Source organism: Carcharhinus amblyrhynchos, chromosome 11, assembly GCF_965287045.1.
Source record: "Carcharhinus amblyrhynchos chromosome 11, sCarAmb.v2.hapA, whole genome shotgun sequence".
In the NCBI taxonomy this organism is placed as follows: domain Eukaryota; kingdom Metazoa; phylum Chordata; class Chondrichthyes; order Carcharhiniformes; family Carcharhinidae; genus Carcharhinus; species Carcharhinus amblyrhynchos.
Genome location: NC_137334.1, coordinates 74026639 through 74041850, shown reverse-complemented (window position 1 = coordinate 74041850; position 15212 = coordinate 74026639). Strand labels below are relative to the sequence as shown.

At 43.5% G+C, this 15212-nt stretch overlaps 1 protein-coding gene across 6 annotated transcripts in view; it reads left to right on the top strand.

The window, feature by feature from the left end:
• gtdc1 (glycosyltransferase-like domain containing 1) overlaps positions 1-15212 on the top strand; it is a 304588-nt gene that overhangs the window by 69631 nt on the left and 219745 nt on the right. The gene's annotated exons all lie outside the window — the stretch shown is intronic.

The following is a 15212-nucleotide window of genomic DNA, read 5'->3' as shown; positions in this document are numbered from 1 at the left end:
GGTTGGTGAACCACATGGGTCAATCCATTGGGTACATGATATCCCAGTGTTGGTGTACACCATGAAGAAGAGCCTCAAAGGATTAGTTCCTAAACCTTGGCACTGCCTTATTTTCCCTTGTGGCCATCTGTCTTGGTCATCCACAAAGTTGGGCTGCAGCTGGTGTCTATAAATGTAGCCAGGATCTTTGATCCCATTAGTTTTCTGCAGGGTGGATGAATCATTGGCTGACCTTCCATGTGATTCAGAGAGCTACACACTGATGCATAATTAATGAGCTGCCAAGCATAAGTTCGGGCACTATATCCTGACCCATAGGTCAGCAGGAAACATCACTAATCCTGCCCGCCACGGCACTTAGTCTCTGGAGCAACAAATACCATCCTCCTTTTCTTCCTTATTGAATCCAAAGTTGGTGGAATGGGCAGACAGATGGCAGATGGAAGTTTAATGCAAAGAAATGTGAAGTGGTTCATTTTGGTAGGAAACTCTTGGAGAGACAACATAAGATAAAGAGCATAATTCTAAAGTGGGTGCAGAAGCAGAGGGACCTGGATGTCCATGTACATAAGTCCATGATGGTGGCAGGATGAGTTGAGAGAGAGGTCAATAAAGCATGCAGCTTTATTAACAGGAGGCATAGAGTGCAAGGAAGGAGGTTATGTTTAATTTATACAGGACACTAGTTTGCCCTCAGCTGAAGTATTGCATCCATTTCTGGGCACCACACTTTATGGAGGATGTGAAGGCATTAGAGAGATTGCAGAAAAAATTCACATGAATGGTTCCTGAGATGAGGAATTTCAGTTATGAAGATAGATTGGACAAGTTAGGGTTGTTTGCCTTGGAGAAAAGAAGGTTGGGAGGAGACTTGATACAGATATTCAAAATCATGAGGGGTCTGCACATAGCAGCTGAAAAGAAACTGTTCCCACTCACGAAAGGATCGAGAACGAGAAAGCACTGATTTAAAATAATTGATAAAAGAAGCAAAAGTGACACGAGGAAAAAATGCAAATGTTTAGTGTCTGAAATGTATTGCCTGTGTGTGTGCAGGAGGCTGGTTCAATTCTTTTATTTATTTCACTGTGTTGCTGATTACGTATAGAATATAGAACAGTACATCACAGTACAGACACTTTGGCCTTCGATGTTGTGCCGAGCAATGTCCAAACCCAAGCTATGCCACTCCCTATCATTCTGGTGTGCTCCATGTGCCTATCCAATAACTGCTTGAAAGTTCAGCCGGGATTAATCATCCATCTCGAATTGCCCTTCAGAAGATGATGGTGTACTGCCTTCTTGAGCTGCTGCAGTCCATGCGTTGTAGGAACACCCACAGTGCTGTTAGGAAGGGAATTCCATGATTTTGATGCAGCCCCAGTGAAGGAATGGTGATATAGTTCTAAATCAGGATGGTGTATGACTTGGAGAGGGACTTGCAGGTTGTGGTGTTAACATTCATCTGCTGCATTTGGCCTTTCAGATGGTAAAGGCTTTGGAAGATGCTGTCAAAGAAGGCTTGGTGAATTGCTGCGGTGCATCTTGTAGATGGTACACACTGCTGTCATTATGCATGGTGGTGGAGAGGTGAATTTTAAGGTGGTGAAATGGGTGTTAGTCAAGTAGGTTGCTTTGTCTTGGATGGTTTCAAGCTTCTTGAATGTTGGAGTTGCACTCATCCAGGCAAATGGAGAGTATCCCATTTGACTTGTGACTTGTAGATGGTGGACAAGGTTTGGTGAGTTAGTAGATGAGTTACTCTGCAGAGTTCCCAGACTCTGACCTGCTCTTGTAAGCCATGGAATTTATATGGCCAGTCCAATTCAGTTTATGGTCAGTGGTAACTCACAGAATATTGATAATTGGGAATTTAGCAATGATAATGTCAAGGTGAGATGGTAAGATTCTCTCTTATTGGTCATTGCTTGACACTTGTGTGGCATGGACGTTACTTGTAACTTGTCAGCCTAAGTCCGAATGGTGTCTAGTTCATTCTGCATGTGGAAACAGATTACTTCAATATCTCAGGAGTTGAAAATGGAACTAAGCATTATACAGTCTCCAGCGAAAACTCCGACTTCTGACTTTATGATATAGGGAAGGCCTTTAATGAAACAAATGGTTGGGCCAAGGACACTATCCAGAGGAAGTCCTGCAGTGATGTCCTGAGACTGAGATGATTTTTCAGATTGCCGTTGTAGCTGTCTTGGAGCAGCTTGGCTAATAGCATGGCAAATTCTGGAGCTTAGGTTTTCTGCACTATTGCTGGATGCACAGAAGATTTACGAGGATGCTGCCGTGACTGGAACAATACAGCTATGAGGAAAGGTTAGATGAGCTTTGAAGTTGGTTTCCTTGTGGGCGGCACAGTGATTAGCACTGCTGCCTCACAGCGCCAGGGACCCAGGTTCAATTCTAGCCTTGGGTCACTGTCTGTGTGGAGTTTGCACATTCTCCTCGTATCTACGTGTGTGTTTCGCTCGAGTGCTTCAGTTTCCTTCCACAGTTCAAAGATGTGCAGATTAGGTTCATTGTGCTAAATTGCAACTTAGTGTTGGAGGCTAGCAGGATAAATATGTGGGGTTATGGGGATAGGGAATGGGTTGAATTATGGTTGATGCTGATTTGATGGGCTGAATGACCTGTTTCTGTACTTTGGGATTCTATAATTCTACAAATAGGGGAGGCTGAGTGGAGATGTAATTGAGATGTACAAATTTGTGAGGAGCCTGAATGGAGTGGATGGGAAGGACCTATTTACCTGAGCAGAGAGGTCAGTGACTATGGGGCATAGATTTAAAATAATTGATAGAAAGACTAGAAAGGAGCTGAGAAAACTTTCCCCCAGAAGGTATAGTAGAGATTTGGAACTCTGAAAAGGTAGTAAAGGCAGATATCCCTAACTCATTTAAGAGGTATCTGGATATGCACCTCAGCTGTCGTAACCTGCAGGGCTTCAGACCAAATGCTGGAAAATTGGGTGACTCATTTTTCAGCTGGTGTAGACCCAGTAGGCCATGTGGCCTCCTTTTGTGTCATCAACTTTCCATAATTCAATGCAAGTTGTCATGGTCCATAGCCTTTGTAGCTTTCAGTGCCTTCAGCAGTTTTTAGTGCTGTATGGAATGAATTGAATTAGCTGACGACTAGTATCTGTGATGCTGAAGGCTGAGATGGATCATCCATTTGACAGCTCTGGCTGAAGCATGCTGCAGATGCTTCAGTCTGCTGCAGATGCTTCAGTCTGCTGCAGATGCTTCAGCCTTCACTTTTGTGCAGATAAGCTGGGCTTCTTCATCATTGAGGATGGGGATACTTCTAGAACCTCCTCCAGTTAGTTTCAATTGTCCACCACTGTTCAGAACTAGATGTGGCAGGACTGCCAAGCTCAGATCTGATCCGTTAGTTGTAGGATTGCTTAGGTCTATTTATTGCATGTTGCTTCTGCTGTTTGGCAGAGTAACCCTGTGTTGTAGCTTCATCGTAGCATCTCATTTTAAGTTATGCTTGGCACTACTGGCAAATCCATCTGGACTCTTCATTGAACCAGACTTGATGATACAACAAAGAACAAAGAACAACCCAGCACGAGAAACAGGCCCTTCGGCCCAACGAGCCCACGCCGCCGCATCCTCCTACACCTACCCTGCCCTGTGTGTATGTGAGTGGAACTCCTAATTTAGCTAGATTCGGGGAGAATAGTGTCAATTTGGTATACCAATCAGCCTAAGAGCACATCTTTGGGGTGTGGGAGGAAACCGGAGCGCCCGGAGGAAACCCATGCAACCACAAGGAGAATGCGCAAACTCCCACAGACACAGGCCCAAATCCATGTATCTGCACAGCTAGCAGTGATAGTCACTGAGCTGTTGCAGCGCCCGTCTACTGGTCCAGGATTAAGCACACACACCGCCACGAAGTACTAGGCCACTCCCGGAACCTCCAAGAGCAGCCCATGCACGACCCACCATGTGCATGCCCCTTGTTTGACAACAAGGTGGACCGACACCTGTGGAATAAAAAGACAAAACGTTAACATGTAATTCTACATTTCCGGTGTCATCCCGAGGCTCTGACCCTATTTAATACCCTCTACTATAACCCTCCATCCTTGTTTCACTCATGTGTCTATCTAAGTAAACCTTAAACAAGTCCAACGTGCCTGCCTCCACCACCCAACTCGGTAGCGCGTTCCATACCCCCACGACCCTCTGCGTGAAGAATCTTCCTCTCATATCCAAATTATACTTATCTCCCCCTCACCCTTAGATCGTGACCTTTCGTAATTGTCCCCAATCTAGGGAACAGCCTACCGCTATTGATTCTATCTATTCCCTTCAGTATTTTATATACCTCTATCATGTCCCCCTTTAATCTCCGTCTTTCCATGATGTTAGAGTGGGGGATATTCTGGGTCCATGAAGTTACAGATTGTGGTTGTATACAATTCAGCTGCAGCTGTTGGCCCATAGCACTTCATGGGTGCCCAGTTTTTGAGTTGCTAAATATGTTTGAAATCTATCCCATTTAGCATCATGGTAATACCACACAAGATGGTGGACAGTGTTCTCCATGTGATAGGACTTTGCCTCCACAAGAACAGTGTGGTGGACACTACTATACCAGCACAGCCTTGGACAGGTGCATCTGCAACAACAGATTGGTGAGGATGAGGTCAAGTATCCTCTTCCCTCTTGGTTCCCTCACTGCTTGCCAAAGACCTAATATCAGTCAGTAGTGGTGCTTAGTGATGAACATTGAAGCCATCAAGCTAGATTTCATTCTATAGTCTTGCCACTATCAATGCTTCCTCCAAATGTTCCGAACATCAGCTGAGGTAGCTGGTAACCAGTAGGTGGTTTCATTGCTCATGTTTGAACTGATGCAATGAGACTTCATGGGGTCCAGAATCAATGTTGAGGACTCCCAGGGCAACTCCCTACCTACTTTATGCCAATGTTTTGCCTCTTCTGGTAGATCTGCCCTGCTGTTGGGATAGGACATATCTAGGAATGGTGATGGTGGTGCCTGGGTCATGGTGGCGGGGGAGGGGGGGGGTGTCAATTTAACCCAGTTGGCTAGATAGTTGGTCAAGTGATGGCAGAAAAACGTGATTCAACTTCTGTAGCAACTGAGGTTCTTCATGAAAGCCTACCTTCTCAACCCTCCCCCTTGCCTGAGGTGTGGTGCAGATGTTAATAAGATGGATTTTGCATGGTCAGCAGGGCTGGGTGTGCCCTTGTCCTTTCTGATGCCTAGATAGATGCTGGATGGTCCATCCAGTTTCATTCCTTTTAGTCTTCGTAGCAGTTTGATAAAACTGACTGGCTTATTTGGCCATTTCAGAGGGCACTTAAGGGCCATTGCTGTGGGTCTGGAGTCACACGTAGACCAGATAAGGACGACAGATTTCCTTCCCTAAAGGATATTAGTGAATCAGATTTTTTTTTACGACAATCATAGCATCATAGAATCCCAACAGTGCAGAAGGAGGCAATTCGGCCTATCGAGTCTGCACCAACCCTCATCTTACTTAGGTCCGTCCCCATAACCCCATATTTACCTGCTAATCTCCTCACCTACACATCCTGGGACACTAATGGACAATTTGGCATGGCTAAATTTCTGGTGCTTGGGAAGATTGTGCAAAGTTATGGGGAGAAGGCATGGAAATGGCATTCAGTTAACTGCTCATTTGGAGAGCTAGTGCAGACATAAGCTGAATGCCCTGTTTCTGTGCTGTAATATTTTTGTGCAAAAGTGGTAGCATGTGCACACTGGGCTGGGCTGTGACTGCTAAACCTCATTTCCTAATGAATTGTTACGGTCAACAGAAGACTTAGTTCCCATATATTTTGCTTACTTTTTGAACTGTGTATATTAATCTATTCATAATTTAAGCTGTTTATTGAAAATTTTGCATACCACATGTGCTTCCAGCATTTTAGGAAGTAACACTTAGTTATTTCTCCTTAATGTTCTATTTTTATCATGCTATTTCCAATTTGCCTGGTTGCCACATTTAAGTTATATCTACCACACTTAATTTGGAGTTCTTCAGTTCACATCGTAGACAATATTGTCCTCACAGGATCACTTCACCTCTTGTCCATTCGATTTCAGTTTCGTCCTATTTTGGTGCTGGCTGCTGGATCCTGCTTTGGCTGGAAACTGACTTTAAGTTTTATTAAGTGATTCAAAGGAATTTTCAAATCAAAGTTATTAAATGTTTTCAGAAGTGTTCAAATGTTTAAGGAACTGAATCAATCACCTTTCCATCATGGATTCTATATTGTCCAACAAGTCTTTAAATTTGAAGTCAAATTATTATTTTGTGTCATTGCTGGGAAATGCTTTGAAGATGTGCAACCCTACTTTCATCACTCACTGCTGTTCAAGGCCCAAACATGACATTCATTTGAAAAATAGAATGCTGTGGATGCTGGGAATCTGAAATAAAAGCAGAAAATATTGAAAATACCAAACAGGTCAGACTGTACGTGTAGAGAGAGAAACAGAGTTCATGATTCAGGGCTGAGCTTTCATCAGAACTGAGACAAGTTGGAAATGTGATAGGCTTTGAGCAAGGGGTGGTTGAGACAAGGACAGATGTAAGGTTTGTGATTAGATGAATGACAGAGGCCAAAGGGGGTGGTGACAGGGCAAAAGCGAAATAAAAGATGTACAGTGTTGCTGTCATCTGAAAGCAAAAGTAAGAGAAAAGCCAAAAAATATGCCCCACTATCCCAATATTCTTGAATCCCTAGATCTCAGTAGGATCACTTTCCTCAGATTCTTCCCCAGTACTCTCAAAGGCCAACTGCATTATTCTGGAATCTCAGATTTTACTTCTTCTAAATCTCAATTATGTCTTCATTGCGCATCACCTCCATCATTGGGACCCAGGTGTTTCTCCGTCCGGTCACTATTGCATCCTTGTATATCGCCAATCTCAAGAATCTAGTAAGCCCCTCTTAATATCTTGGCAAGAGTGGTGACCACCAAGTGGAGTAACTAAAGAGCTATGCATTAACAGAAATAACCATATACAGAAAGTCAGAAAGGTGCTATCAATTACTTTGACTCCACTCTGCAGCCTGCCTGAGAGAGCCTGCATTCAGCCCAGGATTTGTGTGCTGCAGTGCGATTGGCTGGACAAGTCACATGATCCTCCCCTTAAAGGGGGTCCCCACTACATTCTGCCCCCTTTTGAGTCTTTTAAGTCTTTAACACTTAACAACATAAATTAAACTATTTACAATATAACACTATAAATGACAATTATAAATGACTATTATAAAGTCAGTCTGTCAGGGAATTTCCCTTCTCTCTTAGGGTGATCCAGCTTTGAAGTCTCACACCAGGTTAAAGTCCAGTAGGTTTATTTAGTAGTAAACGCCCCTAGCTTTTGGGGTTTGCCCCTTCATCAGGTGAGTGGGAGTTTTGATCACAAACAGAGCATATAAAGGCGCACACAGTTTACAGAATACTGATTAGAATGTAAGTCTTTACAGCTAATCAAGTCTTAAAGATGCAGACAGTGTGAGTGGAGATAGCATTAAGCATAGATTAAAGAGATGTGTATTGTCTTCAGACAGGACAGTAAGTGAGATGTTGCAAGCCCAGGCAAGTCATGGAGATTACAGATAGTGTGACATGAACCCAAGATCCCGGTTGAGGCTGATTATCGTGTGTGCGGAACTTGGCTATCAGTTTCTGCTCAGCAACTCTGTGCTGTCGTATGTCGTGAAGGCTGCCTTGGAGAGCGTTTACCCGAAGATCAGAGACCGAATGCCCGTGACCGCTGAAGTGTTTGCCAACAGGAAGAGAACAGTCTTGCCTGATGATTATCGAGCGGTGTTCATTCATCCATTGTCGTAGCATGGTCTCCCCAATGTACCATGCCTCAGGACATTCTTTCCTGCAGCGTATCAGGTAGATAACATTGGCCAAGTTGCAAGAGTATGTGCCGTGTACCTGGTGGATGGTGTTCTCACATGAGATGATGGCATCCGTGTCGATGATCCGGCATGTCTTGCAGAGGTTGCTGTGGCAGGGTTGTGTGGTGTTGTGGTCACTGTTCTCCTGAAGGTTGGGTAGTTTGCTGCAGACAATGGTCTGTTTGAGGTTGTGCAGTTGTTTGAAGGCAAGAAGTGGGGGGTGTGGGGTTGGCCTTGGCGAGATGTTCGCCTTCATCAGTGACATGTTGAAGACTCCAGAGAAGATTTTGTAGCTTTTCGGCTCCGGGGAAGTACTTGTCAACGAAGAGTACTCTGTCCGTTGTGTACCGTGTTTGTCTTCTGAGGAGGTTGGTACGGTTTTTCGCTGTGGCACATCAGAATTGTCGATCGATGAGTCGAGCGCAATATCTTGTTGTTATGAGGGCATCTTTCAGCGTCTGGAGGTGTCTGTTGCGATCCTCCTCATCTGAGCAGATCCTGTGTGTACGGAGGGCTTGTCCATAGGGGATGGCTTCTTTAACGTGTTTAGGGTGGAAGCTGGAGAAGTGGAGCATTGTGAGGCTATCTGTGGGCTTGCAGTACAGTGAGGTGCTGAGGTGACCGTCCTTAATGGAGGTGCGTGTGTCCAAGAACGCAACCGATTCCGGAGAATAGTCCATGGTGAGTCTGATAGTGGGATGGAACTTGTTGATGTCATCATATAGTTGTTTCAGTGATTGTTCACCATGAGTACAAAGGAAGAAAATGTCATTGATGTATCTAGTGTATAGCATCGGTCCAGTGCGGTGAAGAAGTCTTGTTCGAGCCTGTGCATGAAGATGTTGGCATATTGAGGTGCGAATTTGGTCCCCATGGCTGTTTCGTGTGTCTGGATGAAGAACTGGTTGTTGAAGATGAAGACATTGTGGTCCAGGATGAAGCGGATGAGTTGTAAAGTTGCATCTGGAAACTGGTGGTTGTCGGCGTTGAGTACTGAGGCAGTTGCAGCAATACCATCGTCGTGGGGGGTGCTGATGCAGAGTGCCGAGACATCGATTGTGACGAGTCATCTAGCCAAGGCCATCCCTACGTCCCCACTTCTTGCCTTCAAACAACTGCACAATCTCAAACAGACCATTATCTGCAGCAAACTACCCAGCCTTCAGGAGAACAGTGACCACAACACCAGACAATGCTGCCATGGCAACTTCTGCAAGACATACCGGATCATCAACACGGATGTCATTATCTCACTTGAGAACACCATCCACCAGGTACATAGCACGTACTCTTGCAACTCGGCCAACGTTGTCTACCTGATGTGCTGCAGGAAAGGACGTCCTGAGGCATGGTACATTGGGGAGACCATGCAGATACCACGACAACGGATGAATGAACACCGCTCGACAATCACCAGGTAAGACTGTTCTCTTCTTGTTGGTGAACACTTCAGCGGTCACGAGCATTTGGCCTCTTATCTTCAGGTAAACGTTCTCCAAGGTGGCCTTCAGGACACACGATAGCGCAGAGTTGCTCAGCAGGAACTGATAGCCGAGTTCCGCACATATGAGGGCAGCGTCAACCAGGATCTTGGGTTCATGTCACACTACCTAATCTCCATGACTTGCCTGGGCTTGCAACACCTCACTTACTGTACTGTCTGGAAACAATACACATCTCGTTAATGTATGCTAATGCTATCTCAACTCACATTATCTGCATCTTTAAGACTTGATTAGCTGCAAAGACTCGTATTCTAATCAGTATTCTGTAAACTGTGTATGCCTTTATATGCTCTGTTTGTGATCAGAATTCCCACTCACCTGATGAAGGGGCAAACCCTGAAAGCTAATGGCCTTCACTACCAAATAAACCTGTTGGACTTTAACCTGGTGTTGTGAGACTTCTTACTGTGTTAACCCCAGTCCAATGCTGGCATCTCTACATTATGATCCAGCTTTTACAGGAGATGCCTCAACAGCAGGAGTAGATTTGACTTTCAGAAATCAGATTTCCAACTTGTAGAGGTGCATCTGGGCAGATCACTTCTACAGTTGTGACTGGAAGGCTACTTGACCCTTCCTCAGGCTGTCTTGTTGACATACTGCTTTCAACTATAACATCATCACTGGCAGGCATACTCTGTATGGACTGCCCCACTGGCTGTCTTTGCAATTCCCTTCTTAAGTGAGCTAGAAACTTCTTCGGTATTTTACCTTAAACTTCTACTTCATATGATATCGAGCTCACCTTGGCTATGACAACATCTGGGACCCAATTCTGACCAGTTCAAAAGTTTTCAGTTTATATTATATCATCCAATTCAAATGTTCTGTCAGGCTTTGTTGAATCATGATGTTTCCTTTTCACACTCTGCTTTGCCTCCACTGTCCCCACCAAATTTGGAAACACCAGTTACAACTTGCTCAGAGTATGTCTACTCATCAACAACTCAGCAGGAGTTACTCCAGTGACAGTGTGGGGCATCATTCTGTAGTTAATAAGAAAACGCATCGATTTGGTCAGAAGGGATGCTCGTGGTTATTTTTACAAGGCTACTTTAAAAGTTTGCGCAGCCCTCTCTGTCAACCCCTTTGAGGAAGAGTGGCACAGTGCTGGTAAATGCTGCCGCATTGTCTGAAACCCAACACTTGCGGCAAACCATGTGTGGGGAAGGTTAGCCTTAACTTTTCCACTACTGCCAAAGTTGTAGACTTAATTTCATAGATGCCTAGCTAATGTCTAGCCATTCTGAGTGTGTGTCCACTAGAAGTAGGAACATTTTGATTGTATAGGCCCATTCTTGGACACAATGTGGAGTCTGACCTAAGGCCAACCTAGCCATTCCTAAGGGTACATGGGAGCTACAGATGGTAACTTTTGCTGTACCTGGCATTGGTGAAACTGGTGAACTTTCTATGTCTGCATCTAGCCCAGGCCACCACCCCACAGCTGTGAGCCAACATTTTCATCTTGGACATTCCTTGGCAAGTGCTGTGTAGTTCCTCCAATTAGAACTTCCTGCCAGGCATGGAGATGACGAACCTTGCTCGCCACAGAAGGAAGTTGTCTTCATAGCTCAATTCACCTTTCCTTGAAAGGCTTTTAGTTGTTCAGACGGTCTGTTGTAACACCAAAAATAAACGACCATATGCTTAAATCTGGACAATATTGCATCCTTCTGAGTCCAGAATTTTTTTTATTTGTTCATGGGATGGGGGGGGGTCACTGGCTGGGCCAGCATTTAGAACCCATTATTGGGGTAATTTAAGAGTCAACCACATTGCTGCGGACCTGGAGTCACACATAGGCCAGACCAGGTAAGGATGGTAGACTTCCTTCCCTAAAGAGCATTAGTGAACCAGGTGGGATTTTAACGACAATCGACAATGATATCATGGTCACCATTAGACTTTTCATTGCGGATTTTTATTGAATTCGGATTTCATCATCTGTCATGGTGGGATTCAAACCTAGGTCCTCAGAGCATTACCCCGGGTCTCTGAATTACTAGTTCAGTAACAATAGCACTGCACTATTACCTCACCTGTTGTGACGACAAGGCATAGTGTGTTGAGGAAATTCAAGACAAGGATAATTTCTTGTGGCGCTGACAAGGGTGGCATATTTTTCACTAATGGGAGACAGCTCAAGGCATATGCATCTGATATACATGTCCCAGTCTGTGTTGGAATGTCTGTTCATAAGCGGCTAATAATAAAACCCAAGCTGTATACTTGCAGATGCTGTTGGAGGGATGGCTTTATCTTTTCTAAATAAGCCTACCAGGAGTTTATGATTAATAATTATGATGAAATACTATCAGTAAACATATTGGTGGAGTTTCTTTATCCCAGTTCCAAATGCTGATATGCATAACTTTTCAGTGTATTTTAAACCTCCAGCTAGGTTGGCACACTCTATTTTAGGTATGGGATACCTGTCCAGTTTTAACATCTGCTTCATGTTTAATTTATAATCCCCGCATATTGGTATGGTCTTGTCTGGCTCGAGTATTGGCATGATGGGAGTTGCCCCTCTACGAATAGCACAGGTTTGATAATACCCAAATCTTTTAACTGTCTAAGTTCGGTCTCCACCTTTCCAAGTAATGAATATGGCACGAATCTTGCTCTGTAAAGTTTTGGTGTTGCCTCTGGATGCACTTAAATGTTGGCTTTCAAGCCTCATATTTTGCCTAGTTCTTCTTGAAGTGCCTTCTGGTATCTCCTGAAGACATCATGTAAGTCCTCTTCTTTAATTTTGAAAATTTCTCATCAATTCAATTTTGTTTCTTGAAGCTAATTTTATTCCATCAAGCTTGGCTTTTGGCCCTCAACTCCAATTAAAGGCAGTTGGGCAGACATGTCTGTAACTTACAGGTGCTCTTTTGTGTCCCTAAAATCCATACAGCCTCACATACGTACGTCATCAGCCTGCTCGTCATGTCTTTTGATCTGTGTTGGATTACTACCTGTAGGTATTGATATGTTTGTTCTCCCAATGCTATGGCATAGGATTCTATAACATACTCCATTTTGAACACAGCTATTCACCATTAGTATGATTGTGATGAGAGTCACTTTGCCCACCTTAATATTATTCAACCTGTAACATTTGATGCTTTTTCAGAATTATTCTCTATTCTGGAGCTGGATTTTTTTTATTTTCTAGCATAGGGCAGGTGCTGTTTAACCTTGCTCCTTATATGCCCTTTCTGCCTTAGATATAACACACTTCTTCTGGGGGTGGTCTCCCAAATACCAATCACATTCTTGACAGTTCTTGTTTTTTCAGACCAAATCTCCTCTACCTCTGCGTTCTCTGGATCTGTACTTTTTGTTCACTAAACTCTGCATCCACATCCCTGGCACTACTGACATTCGCAGTTTCTCTCCAAACTTGGTGGACCGCACCAGTTTGCATGCTTTGAAGTTCTGTTGTGCCTTTTTCCGCATTTTGCGTAGGAAGGGCAATCTCTTATCTTTCCTCAAGATAAGCGGGGAGGCAGTTTAGAACAGAGTTGAAGAGGAACTTCTTCACTCAAAGGGTGGTGAATCTCTGGAATTCTCTGCCCGTTGAAGTGGTGGAGGCTACCTCGCTAAATATATTTAAGACGTGGGTAGATAGGTTTTTGGTAGGCAAGGGGATTAAGGGTTATGGGGAGAAAGCGGGAAAGTGGAACTGAGCCACTTCAGATCAGCCATGATCTTACTGAATGGCGGGGCAGGCTCGAAGGGCTAGATGGGCTACTCCTGCTCCTATTTCTTATGTTCTTATGTTCTAACGCCATCTTTAGGGTTATTTCTGATTCTGCCAACAGCTTTTCTATATGACAATTTTATTCACGCACACACCAGCCAGTTGCTCATCATCTCATTAAGGGAAAACCCAAATTCACAATGTTCAGTCATTTGCCTCAATCTTGGCATGAAAGCTACTATTGCTTCTCCTGTGGCTTTGGCCATCAAATTAAACCTATATCTCTGCATTGTCACTGAGAGTTAAGGTGATAATGCCCTTTTACTATTTCTGTGAGTTCTTCACAGGTTTTAGTATCAGAGGTGTTTGGAGAAGCCAAGCTCTTTATCAATTTACAGGCCTGTCAAGCTTACCCTGTGTGACTGTGATCACCTGTACTGAGATCTCCAAGTCCTTCCTTCCCTCCCCATCTGAACTCCTAATGCACATTTTCCTCTGGTTTGTGGGATTTTGGTTCAGGAAGCTTCATGCAGTGCTTCGCCTGGCAACTGTAGCCTGTTCCTGAAGGGACTGAGAGGTATTGACCAATCAGGTTGGCTGGCAGTTCTCCTTGGCAGGACTTCCTCCTGAGTGAGGGGTGGAAGTCCTACCATGTGCAGATCAACAGCTGTTAGAGCATAACATGGCAGTGGGGCTGTAGGAATTGGCGGGGATGAGTTCTAAAAAAATTCAAGCCTATTTTCTCTGGCAAGTTAACTGTAGTAAAAAGTCTGACAACACCAGGTTTTAGTCCAACCGATTTATTTGATAATACTCGCAAGCTTTCGAGGTTTCCCTCTTCGTCAGGCCTCGAAAGCTTGTGAGTATTATCAAATAAATCGGTTGGACTGAAACCTGGTGTTGTCAGACTTTTTTCTGTGTTTACGCCAGTCCAACGCCGGCATACCCACATCAAGTTAACTGTAACCAGAGGTCATAGATTTAAATTGGTGACACAATTGCAGGAAAATTTCTTCATTTAGAATATTGTTAAGACGTGGAATAAACTGCATAAAAGCATTTGAAACGAAGTTCCATCATACTGGAAGAGGGCTACTTTTGCAGTGTTATGGGGAAAAGTGTGAAGTGTGGAACTAGGTTGGCCATCTCTTTCAAAGATTTGAAACAAGCTTGATAGCCAAAGGCAGCCCCCTTTGTTCTGTGTTATTATGCTAACACCATTAAAATAATGTATTTGCTCACTCATTCAGTTGCTCGATGTACAAAAATTGGGTGCTGCCTTTATCTACTAAACATGATTGAGGATGTAAAACAATGTCCAACTGCACATTTATTTCTCAGTGCCCTTCCATTTGCCATGTACTGATTAGGAGTTTCACTTGTCATATTTTTAAAATGTGACACCAGTTTCTGCAGACGTCTGAGACTGATGATGGATATTGTCTGTTACAAATGCAATGTTATCTTATAACGCTAGGTGTTTCTGAGCTACAAACTGAAACCAAATAACATATTTCTATCTTCAAAGTTACTCAACCAACAAGAACAGCAACTTGTATTTATATGGCCTTTAACATAATGAAACTTCTCAAGGTGCTTCATAGGGACATTATAAAACAAAATATGAACTAAATAATCGTTTAACTTCATATTTATTTATTGAATTTAGATGATAATGCAGTTCATGATTGACATCTACTTGTATTATCTTTCTGTTTTAAATACTTCTTACTTGCAAAAGGATGGAGACAATTGTGGGGAATGTGGAAAAATCTTCCCTTTCAACTGCTGCTTTTGCCAGGAGTTTGCTTTTTACTGTCAATTCTGTTATCTGACTACAACTTTTTGCAAAGATGGGGAGGGGGGGGGGAGAGGAAGCCACATTAGCTGATCTTTGATATATATCATATTGTTTAATATATAGCCTAAGTAATTTCCATTCTCGATTTAGACCATGTTCATAGCTTTTTGTAGAATTTAGGATGATAACCACCTGGATATTTATATTTTGTTTAACTTTATAATTTAGAGTACAACCTCAGCTTTAGGATATTGATTTACAAGTTC